At 39.5% G+C, this 18,876-nt stretch overlaps 1 protein-coding gene across 5 annotated transcripts in view; it reads right to left on the bottom strand.

Annotated features, from left to right (window-relative positions):
• The window catches only part of esr2a (estrogen receptor 2a), a 59,236-nt gene extending 41,843 nt beyond the window's left edge, over window positions 1–17,393 (bottom strand). For 2 of the 5 annotated variants that reach the window (XM_087296340.1, XM_087296337.1), the window contains exons 1-2: window positions 17,236–17,393; window positions 5,843–5,996 (exon numbers count right to left, since the gene is read on the bottom strand). The gene's annotated coding sequence lies outside the window, so the exon portion shown is untranslated. 5 annotated transcript variants of the gene reach the window in all.
• Between the last annotated feature and the right edge of the window lie 1,483 nt (window positions 17,394–18,876).

Here is an 18,876-nt window from a genome sequence, read left to right as displayed (position 1 = left end):
CCCACCCACCCCTACTTTCCCTCCTTTTAAGATTGGCGACACGGCGGCCCAGTGATTAGCAAGAATGCCTCTGGTTTAAGTCCCTACAAAACCAGATGACATTTCTGTAAAGAGTTGTTCTCCCTGTGCTCGCGGAGGTTTTCTTTGAAAAGGTTGACCAATCATGCATGACTTTAAGGGAACCAAAAGAAATGTGGCCATTTTCATCATTCCACAACCACAGAAAAAAAAAGGTTCACACAGTTATTACCATTGTGAGATATATTTGATAGCAAGGGGGCTCACTGGGGGTTTAGGGCCCTATACCGCATTCATGCTCTGTGTATACTGTAGGAAGAATCAGTTCCCCTTCGGGGGGAACTTCAGCACTATAAGTGGATTTGATTGTAAAATCCACGCATTGGGAGGTTCGGTTCAGAAGCTACTCGTCTGAAAGAGTATTGAACGGGGCAATTAAGAATGAATTGGCAGCGCAAGCCTGCGCAGGTGAGCGGCATAAGCAATCAACTGAGTATATAAGCTCACCTGGCGCCAGCAGACGCTATCCTTTTCGCTTTAGAGACTTTCTGATCGAGTCGATGAGGGTTCCTCCTGCTGTGACCAGCGATTCTGAGCGAACGAGAGCATTCTCCCGGTCCAGAGTGTGTACACGCAGTGGCAGACGGTCGAGCTGGGTTTCTCCCTTGCCTGGCGTTCTTTGGGTCCGGTCCTCCAGAGCGGTGAGTATAAAGTTGCAAACTTCACAGAAAGAGCAACACAGTCGTGCAGCACGTCCTTATCAGGACGGCGCTCCGACTGTGCGTTTCTGGATGCGGTGGTTTCCTGTCCTCGGATGATGGGCGCGGGCACTGCGTTACATGTCTGGGGGTCCAGCATGTTAATGCGCTGCTCGCGGGCAGTTCATGTCGTCATTGCGATGCCATGACTGTTGCGCAAGATCGCGGTTAGCCTTTGCAAAAGGCCGAACCACCCCAGTTGTCCCCTGCTCTGCAGCGGGCACTCGGGCAGATCTGAGGGTTTCAGCGAGAGATAATCCGTCGCCCACGGGCCCGCGGACCTCCCGCTCCTCTAAGCGCTCCATCCAAGCTTCGGGCGGGGGAAGCGATCCGTCTAACAGATGGTAGCCCTTACGCCCGATGACACCGGAGACCAGATGTCCACCGCGGCATCGGAGGGTGGGCTTTCATTGTCCGATGATGATCCAGACCCGCTCGCCCCCTTCGGGCTGGTGAGCGCTGTCACTACGGATCCTGAAACGGACATGTTAGCCGTGCTTTCCCGGGCTGCTTCGGCCGTGGGTTGGAGATGGTTTATCCCCCAGCTCCGCGGCCGGACCGACTAGAGGGGCGTTCCCTTCTTCCCGGAGGTGCACAGTAGGCTCACGCGGTCTTGTAAAGCACTTTTTTCTGCTCGTGCTGCGTGTTCCTCCACCCTAACCACTCTTGACGGTGAAACAGCCAGGGGGTATGTGGCGATTCCTCAGGTTGAGTGCGCGATGGCGGTAAATCCGCGCGGCGCCTCTTCTTGGCGGGGTCCGCCTCGTCTCCCATCCAAAGCCTGTAAGTTATCTACCTCCCTCGGAGCTAGAGCTTACATAGCTGCGGGCCAGGCTGCTTCCGCCTTGCATGCGATAGCCACCTACCAGCGCTACCAAGCGCAGGCGCTGGCCGAGCTGCACGAGGGTGGGTCCAACCCAGGCTTACGAGCTTCGCACCGCCGCCGACTTAGCTCTTCGGACTACTGAGTCCGCTGCGTGTGCGTTGGGGAGGACGATGTCCACATTAGTGGTCCAGGAGCGCCACCCCTGGCTGATATGCGCAAAGTCGACAAAGTCCGCTTTCTTGACTTCCCCATATCCCCAGCCAGGTTCGGCGACACTGTCTGTGAATTCACCCAGGAATTCAAGGCGGTGAGAGAGCAGTTGGTGGGTGATGTCTTATCGGCGGTCCGTAGCCCGCTCCGCCCGCCGTGCCATTCATACCTGCTCCTCGCCGAAGGCGCCCGCCTACGAGAGCTGCTCCGCCCCCGCACACGCCTCCGGCGAAGCGAGCGCGTCGGGCACCTTGGAAGCAGGCAGCCCCCCTGCCCAGAACGCCGCTAAGTCCGGCAACGGACCGCGAAGCGCCCCTTGGACAGGCCATCTGGAGAAGAGGAAACTTGCTCTTTCCCCGCTGGAGGGCGGGGCCCCATTTCCAACGGCACTTTTTACTGCCATGAAAACATTATGAAAGGGCACTTTTCACTTCCCCAGATGTGACAGCCCGAAATCTGCCAGTCTGGGACGCTATGCTTTCTAGCTTGCAGATTCGGTGCGTTTCGCCAGTGGCTCACGAGCGCTGGGAGGACGGTCTCCTTTCTCCCACCCCTCGAGCCTCCCCTCCGGAGCTCGGGTTTGGAGTGAGAGCAAATATCTCACCTCCAGCTTTTCCGTGGGACCCGCGAGCTTCCCGGATCAGCACACCCACTCCGCGCTGCCCCACTGCTGGTACGTCAGCGATTGTAGCGATGAGTCCATTAGCGAGAGCTCTGCCTGCCTGGTTAGCGCGGGCCAGCTCTTCGCGGTGGCTCATACGCACAATCAGACTCGGCTATGCGATTCAGTTCGCAAAACGGCCCCCCAAGTCACGGGTGTGTATTCACCAGGGTTAGCCCCCTGTCCGCCCCTGTCTTGCGAGAGGAGATTGCTGTCCTCCTGGAGAAGGATGCAATCGAGCCGCTCCCTCCAGCCGAGATGGAGAGCGGGTTTTACAGCCCACGCTTCATCGTGCCCAAAAAGAGCGGTGGGTCACGGCCAATCCTAGATCTGCGCGTTTTGAACCGCTGCCTGCACAAGCTGCCGTTCAGAATGCTCACGCACAAGCGCATCCTCCGGTGCGTTCGTCCTCTGGGTTGGTCTGCAGCATTAGACCTGATGGACGCGTATTTCCATGTCTCCACTCTTCCTCGCCACCGACAGTTTCTGCGGTTTGCGTTTGAAGGTCGAGCTTGGCAATACAAAGCCCTCCCCTTCGGGCTCTCTCTGTCTCCGCGGGTCCTCACCAAGCCCGCGGAGGGTGCCTCAGCGCCCCTTCGGCTCGCGGGCATCTGCATACTCAATTTCTTACGACTGGCTGATTTTTGCCCTCTCTCGGAGCGGTTGATTATGCACAGAGACAAAGTGCTCTGGCACTTCCACCTGTGGGGGTTTCAGGTCAACCGAGAAAAGAGCAAACTCGCCCCCGTGCAGAGGATCTCTTCTCTCGGGCTGGAGCTGGACTCGGTCACCATGGCAGCGCGCCTCTCCGGAGAGCGCGCTCAGCTGATGCTGTACTGTCTGAGAGAGCTCGACAGTAAAATAGTGGTCCCACTGAAACTATTTCAGAGGCTATTTCAGAGGCGTAATTTGCCAGATCAGCGTTGTGCTTTCTTTACGCCGAGAGAAGTTGGAGAGCAGGCTGTCGCCCTCCACACTCAAGGTTACGTGGCTGCCATCTCCGCTCTCATAACGCGGTGGCTGGCAGCACCGTGGGAACGCATAACCTCATCATCCGGTTCCTCAGGGGCGTTAAGAGAATTAATCCACCCCGCCCCCTCTCATGCCCTCTTAGGATCTCGCCCTCGCTACACAAGCCGCGTCAGATCCCTTCGATCCTCGACTCAGTATCTTTCTGTCCCTGAAGACAGCTCTGCTGGTCGCGTTGATATCGATTAGAGGGTCGGGGACCCGGAGGCATTTTTCGGTCAGTGACTCGTGCCTGTAATTGGGCTGGCTTCTCTCACGTCCTGAGACCCCGCCCGCGATATGTGCCCAAGGTTCCTACCACTCCGTTTTAATACGAGGTAGTGAGCCTGCAAGCGCTGCCCTCGGAGGAGGCAGACCCAGCCCTTCTTATTGTCCAGTTCGCGTTTTGCGTATTATCCGGACCGCACTCAGAGTTTAGATCATCTGAGCAGCTCTTCGTCTGTTATAGCGGTCGGCAGCAGGGAAGTGCCGTACTGAAATAAGTTCCCACTAGATTGTGGATGCCTTTCTTTCACTATCAGAGCCGAGATGAGCCGCGTCCCCCGAGAGCGCGTGCGCACTCCACTCGGAGCTTCGCATCCTCTCGAGCGCGCGCACGCGGCGCCCCTCTAACAGACATCTGTAGAGCTGCGGGCTGGGTGACACCCAACACATTTGCAAGGTTTTACAATCTGCGAGTGGAGCCGGTTTCCTCAAGGGTATTAGGTAACCCTTGGTGATTGAGGAAACAATTCGGTAGGGTGTTGAAACACGCTTGCTGCGCCATTTTCCCTAACACGGAGATACGTGCGCCTTTTTATCTGTCAGTAAAGTTCCCCGTCAGGTGAGCCCTGCAGATTCCTCCGTGGCCCCCAGCACTGACTCAGCGGAGGAGTCACTTGCTGGCCCACTACGTTGTAGGTCTGCCCGCTGGTCAGCCCGCGTTTTGGGTAAAGGTGCCTGCTATGCGTGATCCCCACTAGGCGATCCCATATGCTTATTCCGCCACGGTTAAGTCCCCCCCTGGGCGGACCCGTGTCTTCCCTCCCCGCTAACCACTCTTTGCTATGCGTACTCCCCCTTTTTAGGGCTAGTCCATATGTAAATTCTGCCATCTATCCCCCCTTGGGTAACGGATGGCCTCCGCAGCGTCCTCCCTATCGGGATTGCACGCTTCCCAACGTACTGTCGTATTTTCCTAGAATTATCTAGATGCTCACGACTTCCCAAAAAATATATATAAATCCGTAAAACTTCTGTTGAAGTAGGATAAATTAGGGCCAGGGACACGTTGGAGGACCGCGCCCCCCATGATGTGGGTGCGTCACGCTTGCTTGACTATCTCCTCATCGGGGGTGTTGGTAAGGTGCAGTCATTATGGCGCTTTCAATGGGCTCCCAATGCGTGGATTTTACAATCAAATCCACTTATAGTGCTGAAGTTCCCCCCGAAGGGGAACGTTCGAGGTTACTAAAGTAACCCTTCGTTCCCCGAGGAGGGGAACGGAAGCACTATACTCCGTCGCCATAATGACTGTCCCTTAGCTGTTGAAAGTCTCTTCAGCTTAAAAAGGATAGCGTCTGCTGGCGCCAGGTGAGCTTATATACTCAGTTGATTGCTTATGCCGCTCACCTGCGCAGGCTTGCGCTGCCAATTCATTCTTAATTGGCCCATTCAATACTCTTTCAGACGAGTAGCTTCTGAACCGAACCTCCCAATGCGTGGATTTTACAATCAAATCCACTTATAGTGCTTCCGTTCCCCTCCTCGGGGAACGAAGGGTTACTTTAGTAACCTCGAACGTTCTGACTGCATTACTATACATACATGCATTAACATCCCATTTTATGCATTTATTTCAACTCTTATACTTCATCACAAAGAAATGCAAGTTATATTCTGCTGCCATAATGATCTGTAGCAGTCACATCATTCATTTCCAAATGCATATAGCATATCCTTTTTATCCAATGCGACTTGCATTAAATTCTAGGAATATGTTTTATCTGTTCACGCATTTCCAGGAATGAGCCTACGACCTCGACACTGCTAGCGCCACGCTATTCAGGAATGCTCAAAAATGCTGCTCTCACTACAGTTTTATAACAGATATTTGCTTGAAATACTTAAATAGCAGCTTGTGAACACTGAAAAAAAATACTTTGAGTTTAGCATAGCTGTCTATTTTAGTTCCAGACAGTCGTGTACAGACTCAGTGATGGCCTGAATCTAAACCGCTTACTAACTTACACTTCTCTAACACTAAAAATCCACACAAAAAGAATCAATGCACAGTCGAGACACAGTTGTATTCACTCAGCACTTTTTTTTAACACAGAAGTCTGTTAAAGTGAGTCTTACCTCCTCAGTGTTGTAGCAAGACAGTGAGCAAGGCGGTATACCACACTGTCTCTCCAGACGGCAACGGTGACTCAGTGAGGACTTTTGAACTCTTGTTCAGTGCAGACAGGCAAGCGGCCAAAACATACCCTGAGCACAGAACAAGAACAAGCACCTGCAGAATGACAGAAGCACAAAAGGATGATGTGATAAAGTGGATAAAGCAAGCACTGAACTGCACACAATCTAATTTAATATTGAATGGGAAAAACAAGCATTTATTAAATACAGTTGTAGGCGGTTCATTCCACTGTGGCGACCTCTGATGAATAAAGGGACTAAGGCGAAATAAAATTAATGAATATACAGTTGTAGTCAAAATTATTGGCCCTCCTGTGATTTTTTTTTTTCTTTATTTTTTATTTTAAATATTTCTCAGAGCAAGGAATTTTTCACTGTATTTCCTGTAATATTTTTTCTTTCGGAGAAAGTCTTATTTGTTTTATTTTGCAAGACTAAAAGCAGTTTTTAAGTTTTTAGTTTTTAAAAGTCAATATTATTAAGCCCTTTAAGCATTTTTTTCTGATTACCTACAGAAGAAACTATTCTTTAGAAATGTGTTGAGTTAAACATAAATTAGAAAGTAAAAAATACAGGGGGGCTAATCATTCTGACTGCAAGAGTATATAAGGTATAATCAACAAATTATTGTGTGTGTGTGTTTTTTTTTAAAGCACAACATAGAGGCAAGTAAACGCTTGACACTCAGCGGAGGGTGGTTAGCCTCCGCAAAGTGTATTTAAAATCCATTAACACAGAGCTAGCTGGATTTATGCAAACCCTCCAGCCAATCAGAATCAAGAATTTCAACAGACCATGGAATAAAGAATCTGCTCCTGTGTCATTAACATGGTGCAGGAGATTGGTTGCTGTCATCTCGGCAGCCAATGAGCTTGCTCCTCATTAGTTTAAATTAAAAGCTCTGCATCATTCTACGCTGTTTAATCTGTGGTTTTCAGAGACCCTCCTGGTTACCATATAACGTGTTCATTTATCATTTTTACATAAAAAAATCTGAACTACCATTTCATTTACAGTGACTTTATACATAATGCTTGTTATGTCAGAAATAATCATTAATTCAATCATTTATTTATTTATATTTTTGGTAAAACCTTGCATTAAGATCAGATTAGTTGATGTACTGTAAGTTAATGCTCATTAATAAGATAGCTCACCCCAAAAATTTCTCATCATTTACTCACCCTTGGCTGGCTCCAAACCCCCTTTGAGTTTCGCTTGAAAACAATAGAAGATGTTTGAAGAAAACTGGAAACATGTAACCACCTACTATGGAATTAAATGGTTACAGGTTTTCAGCTTTCTTCAAAATATCTTCTTTTGCACTCAACAGAAGAAAGAAACACATAAAGATTTGGAACCACTTGAGGGAGAATAAATAAAGAGTAGCTTTATTTTTGGGTGGACTTTCCCTCTAACCATCAGTGAGCAAAGCATTTGTTGCAGTGTTTGTTAATCGTTAACAATGTTATTTAAAGTACAAGTGTTCCTTGTAAGTTCATGTTAGTTTGGGTCCATAAATAATATTAATAGACACATCTTTTGATTTTATAATGTATTGGCAAATTTTGAAATTGTTAATAACTGGACTAATTGACTTATACAACATTTTTATTTATGAGCTACTGTATAATTACCTAAACAAATGAATTCATGATTCCCTTATGTCTCTTTGGTTCAAAGATGAGACATCCCACCATGAAGTAAAAATTACAATAGCGTATATATATATATATATATATATATATATATATATATATATATATATATATATATATATATATATATATATATATATATATATTTATATTTATATATATATATATATATATATATATATATATATATATATATATATAAATATATATATATATATATATAATATATATATATATATATATATATATATATATATATATATATATATATATATATATATATATATATATATAAAGGGTGTCACGATCCTCCAAATCCTCGATTCCATTACATTTTCGATTTTAAAGGCACGATTTGATTTGATTTTCGATTATGAATAATTAATTAATTAATGACCAATTAATTATTTGTAGCCTACCGTTTAAACTACCTGACCTACGTGGTCTTTGTTTTATCCATAAGCAAATTATACAGTAAATGAATAAAGATAAGTTACGCACATAATTACCACCTGTCAATCACTTTTTTCTGCGGGAATCGTGAATAGGCAGTGATCTGTGTCGTTATAATGGCGTCGGTAAAAAAGACGCACAACCAACAGGAACCAGCCAACAGTATCTGAGGTGTTCGCTAAAATGACTAAGTACAAGTGAGTGAAAGATTGAAGCAGTCTACTGATCCTCTGACTGCCTGAACCCGCTGTCTCGAGCCCATGGCTATCTGTGGGTGTGTGTATCAGAGGTAGCGAGGAAGGAGGACTGCTCAGAAATGCTACACACCACTGTGGATGTGTAATTGCTCACAAAATAAAAGTTTGTAATTACATATTACATCACAGGTATACATACAATGTTATAACAATGTCATTACATCCAAAATAAAAGTTTTTAATTGTAACGTCGCCTAAGAATTATAAGGTTCTATCTGCGTTCTAACTAATTTTGAGAAATTGAGCTTTAAAGTTTTTGCATTCCATACAGCAAACAATATGCATGTAAGAGTTCTCTTTCATACATTAACATGACAGAGACCCTAAATGTACCGTTCTAAAATGCCATTTAAAAACAAAGACAGTGTAAACAGGGCCTGAGTGTGTACTTTTCGCGAGCGGATTTGCAACGGGGGCGGGCGGAGGATCGCGATGCCGGTGTTGTCTATTGGACGAACCCTAATACGTACATAGCAGAGCTTGCAAAACTGTGTTTTTTTGTGGACAACACGAACGTTGTCAACATAACTCACTGGAAATCCAAAATGCTTACACACCGGCGACTTCATTGAAAGAGAAGAGGATTTAAGCTCTGTCGACAGGTCTCCTGTATCTGCAGTTCAACAAGCACTTCAACAAGCCTGTTTTTTCCCGCTTGGCAAGCCAAGCTGACGTGACATGGGGGCGTGGCAGCATCGATGATTCTATTTTTTGATTCGATAATCGAAATTGAGCATAAATTTCGATCGATTTCGATTAAAAATATAAATCGTGACACCCCTAATATATATATATATATATATATATTGCCAAAAGTTTTGGGATGCCTGCCTTTACATAAACATAAACTGTAATAACAGTAAACTGTAATACCAGTTTACAGTAACAGTTAGTAAACTGTTAGTAAACTGTAATAACATCCCATTAATAATCTGTGGTGTTTAATGTGCAGTTGGCCCATTCTTTGCAACTATAATAGCTTCAACTCTCCTGGGAATGCTTTCCACTATGTTAAGGGTGTGTTATTGAATTTTTAACCACTCTTCTAAAAGTGCATTTGTAAGGTCAGGGACTGATGTTGTATGAGAGAACCTGGCTCAAAGTCTCCACTTGAATTCATCCCAAATGCGATCAGGTTCAGCTCCACACCAAACTCATTCTTCCTTGCTTTTATAGACCTTGCTTTGTCTTATGGTGTGTAGTTATGTTGGAACAGAAAGAGCTCATCCTTAAACTGCTCCTGCAAAACGAGAGGGGTCTGGCTGCAGACATGGTGCAAATGCAATCTGAGCTGCATCCAATGCTTTTTAATAGGCTCACCTAACCCCACTCCTAACTCTACCCCTCCCATTGATGTCACTAGCTCCATTGATTGCATTATGTCTGACATTGCATCTCTGAGCGATACAATCTCAGCGTGCATTAAAAAGGCTGCATCCAGATACTATTGTGCCAATTTGGAGCTTGAAATTGTTCCAAATGTGTTGGTATGCTGAAGCATTAAGAGTTCCGTTCACTCAAACAAAAAGTCTAAGCCAAATTTCTGAATGCCATCCCCACATCATTATCCCCCTCCACCAAACTTTTCACTTGGCACAAGTGCTGGGAGGATAAATCAATTTCTCACATTTTGTGAATTAATTCTTAGATTTTTAGAATGCATCACAATTCTCTCTTGGATGCTTAGATTTTATCAACAGGTGGTGCTCTAGGATCTATTCACTCAAATGTGCACGAAGAAAAGCACATGTACATCTGCCTATCTCACCTAATGTAAGTGATACTTGCACCTTAGCCTTTATGATTTGTGATTTATGTAAACAGCTCACTATAAAACTCTCACATTAATTTGGTTCATATTTTCCTAACTTTATTAAAGGTGCAGTGTGTATGATTGACATGTAATGGTTAAAATAGGCATTGCAGTCCAAATAAAAAAAAATTTAAGAGGGTTTTTTTTCACCCAGCCTAAAATGTTTGGCAATATTTTCAGAGAGTACACTGTACAAAAACTAAAAACAGTGACTCAACTTAAACTTTTACGGCAACAAACATCAGGAAATTTTTGAGATGACTCAACTTTCAACCCAATTACTGCACTTGACCCAATTTAAGTTGAGTAAACTCAAAAATGGCCTGAAGTTTGTTGCCTTAAAATTTTAGGTTGAGTCAACATTTTTTATAGTGTAGACTAGGTCCGGGCGATATGGCAAAAATGTAATCTCCATTAATTATTTTCCATATTGAACAATAACAATATATATTTCAATATCAGCGCTTCTAGATCTAGAAAAGTATCCGCACAATGACTTACGCCACAAACATTAGAGGGTTTATTACAGCTTTTTTTTCCCAATCGCTATGACAGTTTTTTCAATACATTTAACAAGTTTCTTAAATTCTTAACAAGGTTAGCACAACATCTGTCTTTGTAGGCTGTAATTAACACATTTCTTTAGCTTTGATACAAAATGCATACAGTTAACACCAATTTCAAATGCTTGAACTTCTTTTACACACAAGCTCAACCAAGACCAGAACAATTTAATTTTACAGTCAAATTTACAAATGCTTTCATACTGTGTTCAGAACAGATAACAACATGTTCTAAACAGAACTTATATAGGCTAAAGTCAAAGTGAACTGCTGTTCATATTGTGAATTGAAACACAAATATATTCCCTGTATTTTATTACATTGCCAATGAGAAACAGCTTATTGCAGTTATGTAAATACATAAACACAGCAGATTCCCATCTAGGGACCACACAGATTTTTCCAATCACATGATCATATGTTCTAAAGGAGAACTCTTTGGGATGATCTTGTGTGGAAAAGGAACAAGAGAATTCTTCCCATGACGCCTTGCCAGAAAAGATATCAGGTGTAATGTGGATGAGAACATGTGCCCAAATGCAGAAGATTACATTTCTATATATAGTGCTTTTTCTGTTTGTCTGTCAGTTTGTTAGAAATTGCTTTGGTCTACAGTAAACTAAAAATTTGCATACAAAACTAGAGAATGTATTCAAAGGCTCAAAACTTAAGTTTCTCTCATTATCTCCTGCTCTATATTTAATAAATGGTTGAGTGTGGATCATTTTTGTTATTTGTCATTTGAAGAAATTTGGTCACAGCACTAAACTGGAAGAGCACAGTGATTTATTTTTGATAAAATGTTAAAATAGGAACATGAATAGTAGGGATGCTTTTACAGCACATTTGCATCTCACTGGAATGATTTATTTTTAGTGTTTTATCCCAGTGTTATATCTTGCAGTAATGTCTTTTTGCAAATACTGCAGCAATTCTATGATTCTGTATTTTTTTACAGAAACTGTACATTTTCTGATATAGTCATTTATTTTTTGTATTGAATTGAAAAAAAAATGCATGCATTTACTAAACCCTACAAAACAAAAAATGTAGAGAGGCTCCAAATATAAGGGCAGAGCTGACACATAATTCACGCAGTTTATTTAATTTCAGCTGATGATAGTGTTTCTTTTTTATGTCAATGTGTTATGATTGACTAAATGGTCCTGTTGGAAGAGCACATGTTAAGTGTTTTGAAAAATGATTTGATTTTGAAACATGTTCACAGCGTTATGTTTGTGTCTTGTGTTCGTTTATTATTGCATTTTGAAAATGAGTTTTGAGGTTTAGTTTACAGTGTGATTTTGAGCATGAAGATAACTGTATTGCCAATTGTGTGTTTTAGGTGTGTTGGTGCGTTAAGAGTTTAGCAAACTTGTTAAATGTATTGTCTCAGCGATAGTAAAAAAATAAATAAATAAAATAAATTTAATAGCATAACCCTTTTTTCGGTGGCAGATAATTTTTAGTGGCTGAAAATTCGGTACATCTCTAATATCAACACACTTCTAAATTCCCATTGTTGCACATTTCTGCTGTGTGATTGGCTCTTAGATCAATATAGAGTAAAAAATCCTGAGCTTATAGCTATCGACAAACATTTTATCGCGATTCGATATTATATTAATTATTAGCCCAGGCCAAGTGTAGACTGTCATGATAAAAAATACAGTAATAATAATATTAATAATAATATTAATAATAATAATAATAATAATAATAAAGTTGCTGTGAGATTTGTTGTCACAGTGAGCATTTTGATAAGTGATATTATTGTAATTTTAAGATTACATTATGGCACTGATAGGATAACAAATATAAAACAGCAAAATAATTCAAAAAGGCATACACAATTTCAAAGGCTAAAAGCGTGCAGATGTAAAGATTATTTAGATTCGTTCATTTGAGGTTAATAAAGTAAAAGATAACTTAAAGATAATGGTAATGTAGAATGAACATGGCTTTAACAACTTTTGTGAATGTGTGCCATTTTAAACCGTTACTTTTTGGAAGTGAACTGCAGCTTTGAAACAGAGTTCGTTTGGACAACTTCTTAAGAACCGTGCTGTTCAGGAAAATCTTTTCTTCACCTGTCAGTAAAAATCTTTCCTTAGCTCGCTGACATCTCAAACTGAGATTAGATGAGGTGTCAGAGACTAAATCAGCTAAAATGTTGGTAACAGGTGATATAACTTTCATCAGCAAAAATGATTGAGGTCATGTCCATATTTTGCACAAAAAGTCAATATATTGATTACTTGGACAGGTCTAACAGAAAGTATATACATAATGCAAGTGAAGCGTTTCATTATTCAAATAACTTCAAAACAGTAAAACACTTAAATCATTAAAAACTTTCAGCTGATATACAGTATGGATAAAACTTAGTGGTCTTAAAGATACTGCACTGTAAAGCCCAACGGACAACTTTATCAAATGAAAAGAGTGTAGTTAACTCAAACTTGACTGAAAGTTGATTTTACTCTTTTTTTACTCGTTACTCGATTTTACTCGTTTTGAATTCAGTGTTGAAGGTAATGAGTTCATCAAATACATCATTACTTTAACTTAAATGGAGTAAGTTCATAGTACTCATATAGATTAGTTTTTTAAGTCTTATAATCTGTAGCAATCAGTTTTCTCAAATGGTTTGAGTTAGCTTAACTTATTGGGTTTTGCAGTGTGGCAAAGTATAAAGATTGAAAATAACATTCATTCATATTTTAATCCTGTGCTGTGTAACTCTTTAAAATCAAATATGTGATCAAATAATTATTGTTCTACATTTTTCTTTTTAACATCACCTGTTGTCAAACGGAGTAATATTTTTGTGGATTTCTTCTAGAATTCATTCAATAAATCTGGAAAAAAAAATTCTTTAATATGAACCACGATATAATACGAACAACATGTAGCTCCCGAGTTTCGTCACGTTTCACTAATCAATCTGCAACAAACACCTACAGTAAATTCCTCTCTTCGTTCCCACCATTATGATAATGTGCAGCTATTCTTCCCATTAAAAAACCAACTAACCTCGAACCCTCTCACTCCTATAAATCTTTACAGAGGAGACTAAGATAGAACAGAAGACAGAGAGAAGGGGGAGATTTGGAAAGCGGGACGGTCTGAATCTGCCTGCATCAACTCTCTACTGACATCCAGTCTGGCATGATGTTTGTTCTTGAGGCAAAAGAGCGTCCGGCCACCGGCCAGCAGCGCATACCAAACACAAAGCCCAAGGCCGCGGTGCGTTCTCTCCTCTCCAGCTTCCCTCACTCCCTTCTCTGCCGGAAAAAGGATAAGGGAAGAGAAGGAGCGACGGAAACCATGCCCTGTTGCAGGAGTCCTGGGAATGAGAGGGAAGACCACCGTTGAGCCTGATGCAAACCTTTACGACTGTCAGCTTTCTAGTGGTTTAGTGTATCAAGGAATTTTGTGATGAAGCAAGTTCGCCAGTACATCACAAAATACGCGGTTGCATCAAATTTTTAATTGTAATATATTTATTACTTTTAAGATTCATGTAAAAGTAATTTCATATTATTCTGAATTAAACTGACTTAAAACTGTGCAAGTTATTTAAAAACTGAAGTTGCATTCCGAGGGTATACAGTTGAAGTCAGAATTATTAGCCCCCTTTGATTTTCTTTTCTTTTCAAATATTTCTCAAATGATGTTTAACAGATTTAGGGAATTTTCACAGTATGTCTGATAATATTTTGTCTTCTGGAGAAAGTTTTGTTTGTTTTATTTGGCTAGAATAAAAGCAGTTTTTAAAATTATAATAAAAATAAATTAAAACCATTTTAAGGTCAAAATTATTAGCCTTTTTAAGCTCATTTTACTTCAAAAGTCTGCAGAAAAAAACATTGTTATACTATAACTTGCCTAATTACCCCAACCTTCCTATTGTATCTAATGAACCTACAGGTAGTTAAGCCTTTAAATGTCACTTTAAGCTGTATAGAAGTGTCTTGAAAAATATCTAGTCAAAGATTATTGATTGTCATCATGGCAAAGATAAAATAAATCAGTAAGAAATGAGTTATTGAAACTATTATGTTTAGAAATCCGCTGGAAAAAATTTACATTCAACAAAAATTGGGGGGAAAATTCAGGGTGGCTAATAATTCTGACTTCAACTGTATATGTACTGTATATGATAATGTAAAAACGGGTTAGTAAAGAAATCATCTGCCAAATGCATAAATAGAATGGATGTTTTATGCATAAGTTATGTGCATTTAATTTCATCCTTAGATCTGGTTTAATTAAGCAAATCACATAGTCGCTGTGCACAATTATGCCTGCTGAGGTCATTTTTTTTATGTTTTATACCTTCAGTGATTGTTATGCAAACTATTCATCACAACTTCAACACAGACGCAGTATTTCCCTCTTGACTATACTTTGTCAATCTGCAAAAATAATTGTTGATACACAAACATAGAACTATGGAAGAACAAAGAAAGCACTCTTAAAAATTTCTGATTTACTATTTATAGTTATGCATTAAACCAAATCTTTCGATAATAGTTCTTTCATCAATATTTAACCCTCACTTTCAATCACAACAGATTAAAATATTTGTCATTTTGACCTGTCATTTTCTAAAATGAAAATATGCTTTAAAATGACAATATTTAACTTTAACATAAAATTCTGCTCAACTTCAAGCATATGCTAAGTAAATCAGATAAATCCAGAGAATATGGATAGATAGATAGATAGATAGATAGATAGATAGATAGATAGATAGATAGATAGATAGATAGATAGATAGATAGATAGATAGATAGATAGATAGATAGAGAATATTTGTATACATTCCTCAATAATATAGGCAATGAATTTTAGTGCATTTAAACAAAACAGATTTAATAAACAGGTATTTTTATTAAAATAATATTTTAGTTACCAAACTAATTTAAAGATAATACAATTAAATTTAAACAAAATATTGCAAAAAAAATTACAACCTATACATTTTACCTAAATTTTTCTTCTTCTTTTTTTTTTTTTTTGCTTCTCTTGATTTTCCCTCTTTTTAAAATTTGTATTAAGTATAGATTTGGCTTCATTACTGACTACTAATCTAATTGTTATGCACAAAAATAATTTTGTATAGCTTCCTATAAAAAAAATGAATTTAACAGGTAGATTTTCGAGAAATGTACTTATATATGCTGAGCACTGTATTTATATATATGCACTAACTATTCCCTCCTGCTGTATTTCACAAAGACTTCTTAAAGAGATAAAAAAAAACCTGCAATTTCAGTGGGAAGGTATAAAAGAAATCAAAGACTAATTCACAGAATTTACTGTTTATTTGAAAGTGAATAAAAAGAAACCATAAGAAGCCTCTGTGGCACAATCTAGCCGTTATTAAAAAAAATCCTGCTGGCTGCTTACAGCCGACTCACTCAAGTTTCAATAGTTAAAATAACACAAAAATACACATATTACTAATGGACAGACCTGTGACTTTGACACACAATGAAAAAATGACAAGAGTTTTGTGAGGAAAATATGCATATTAACCACCATTGACTGAAGTCACAATGTCACAGCTCAGCTCAATGTCAGTATTGCTGACTTTTGGAACACATTTCAATTCCCAGCAGGTTTAGTGGTTCACCATCTTTGGAAAATATCAACTTGCATAAATTTGGGTCAATCTGCAGCTCGGCATTAATAGGACTCATTCAGTGAATCATAAGTGAACTATTTCATGGGTTTTCCAGCGGTTTTCTGTGCTCTTCTGTCATTTTTTGTCTCGTGCCTTAAACAATATCATTAAAAATAAATATATTATTGTCATTTTTATATATTTTGTTCATTTACATTATTACATTCAGTATAATGTTTACTATATTATACTATATTATACTGACAAATTATTAAATAGGAATATTTAACCAGTTTTTAATGGCCCTTAATTGTCTGCCAGACACATTTCACACAAAATATTTTAAACTCAAATATTTAGGGCTAAATTGAAGATGCATGCAACTGAACTGCTTATAAAACATAAATGAAATGGAATTACACATTTAAAACCAATAAAAGTACATAAGGCATGATTATAAGCTATGCATAAATTATTCAAGTCACAATTATGTATGCTATAGCATGTTCTAAGTGCACAATAGCCAGGTTAATATTTGCATCAATCAAACCAGCTTCCCACAGTATTTCACATGAACGGCTTGTTCTAAAGCTAATATTACCCATGTTCATACTTTTTTTCAAAATAACATGATTGTTTTAAGTGTCACAATAAACATTTATGCAATCAGGATAATACTAACAATATGACAGAAACCTAATTTAGCGTGAAAAAAACCCATCGACTTTAAAGCCTGGTTCTATGAGAATTAAACCCTTCACCTCAAGTCTAAGTGAATAAAAAAACGATGTTCTGCATACTTTCATTAATAAACCTTCTTACGTCATTTTAGTCTCAACAGTGCACGCGTAAACATTGTCTGGAGCGCGCGCGCTGAATGAAATGAAACACTGCAATGCGTTTGACAATGGAAAGTTTACGAACATCGCCATAAAGAGAAAACGACGAACCCACCTGTTGCAGCTGATGCCAGCAGATGGTCCACTGTAAGGCTTGCTTTAAGTCGACGAGTATCCCAAACGAGAACTGATATGCTTGATTTGACCGCTATAAAAGGTGTACGTTGTCCGCTTTAGGAGGATCTGTCAGAGCGCATGTTAAAAGTGTGCTCTGCTCTTTCTGTCACTGAGCGCTGTACTTATTAGAGGGTGAACGACGTCACTGACCACACCCGCCCGAATCACCTCCTCCTCCATCAACATCTGCTGCCGTGCCGAGGAGCTCGCTGTTTACCAGGCATTATGATAAACACTTAAAGGGATAGTTCACCCAAAATGGGGGGAAAGACATAAGTTACTCAATCTCAGGTTGTTCCAAACCTTCTAATGGTCATAAAAGATGTTTTAATGTGAGTGGAAAGCCAAACATTTAATTGTGCATATAGTGGAGACCATAATGGAGCACATTTTCTGCCATAAGAAAAACCTGAAATTATGACTTACTAAATCAAAATTATTAACTTCAACCATAATTAAGACTTACCAAGTTGACATAATGAATCCTCAAGAATTTGACATGTTGAAAACAATACAAAATACATTTGACCTTTATCATAAGAAAACTTAAATCATAATTTAAGATGCAAAAACATCTAAGTTTCATCTGAAGTTTTCTTTTAAATTTAGCATTTTCTCAGGCTCCTCTGTGTAGGTAAAAAATGTCTCTTTTGTCGCAATGAATATTTTGCCCCCATTGCATTTAAAGATAAATGACTTAATCTACACACAAAAGCCTGAGAAAAAATGCTCACTTTTTGACTTTTATGACATAATTAAGTTAAGTAAGCTATGTTATACTTAAATACAGAATTCTGGCCTTTTCTATCATAAATAGAGTTCACTGTACTCAAATGGCCTCCACAGTCACCAGCTCTCAATCCAACAGAGCAACTTTGGGATGTGGTGAAATGAGAAATTCTCATCATGGATGTGCAGCTGACAAATCTGCAGCAACAGCATGATGCTATTGTGTCAATATGGACCAAAATCTCAGAGGAATATTTCTAGTGCCTTGTTGAATCTATGCCATGAAGGATTAAGGCCGTTCTGAAAGCAAAATGGGTCCAACCCGGTGTTAGTAAGGTGTACCTAATAAAGTGGCCGGTTAGTGATATTGTGTGTGTGTGTGTGTGTGTGTGTGTGTGTGTGTGTGTGTGTGTGTGTGTGTGTGTGTGTGTGTATATATATATATATATATATATATATATATATATATATATATATATATATATATATTCTTCCTCATCAGTTTTTTTTAATTCATAGCTAAAACACTGTTATCCTGAACTTTCAAACAAAGAAACAAAAAATTATTCAAAATGGAAAATTATGCTTCATTTTAAAAAGTATTTTTCATAAAATCAGTGATATTCTTGGTTAAGAAATGACTATCAATGTAATTTCATTTCATTCATTTACATATATGGGAGTCGTTGCATTGGGTTTAACTGAAAAAATAAATAAAAAAACAGTTATAAAAATTGACAGCAACATATATATATATATATATATATATATATATATATATATATATATATATATATAAATATAATTTATTTTTTGCGAAACATTTTATTAATTAAGGATACTCTTGCTC

The sequence above is a fragment of the Danio rerio genome, chromosome 20 (assembly GCF_052040795.2).
Source record: "Danio rerio strain M-AB ecotype USA chromosome 20, GRCz13ab, whole genome shotgun sequence".
NCBI lineage: Eukaryota > Metazoa > Chordata > Actinopteri > Cypriniformes > Danionidae > Danio > Danio rerio.
The sequence above is the reverse complement of the archived record's forward strand: the minus strand, read 5'-3'. Positions and strand labels throughout refer to the sequence as shown.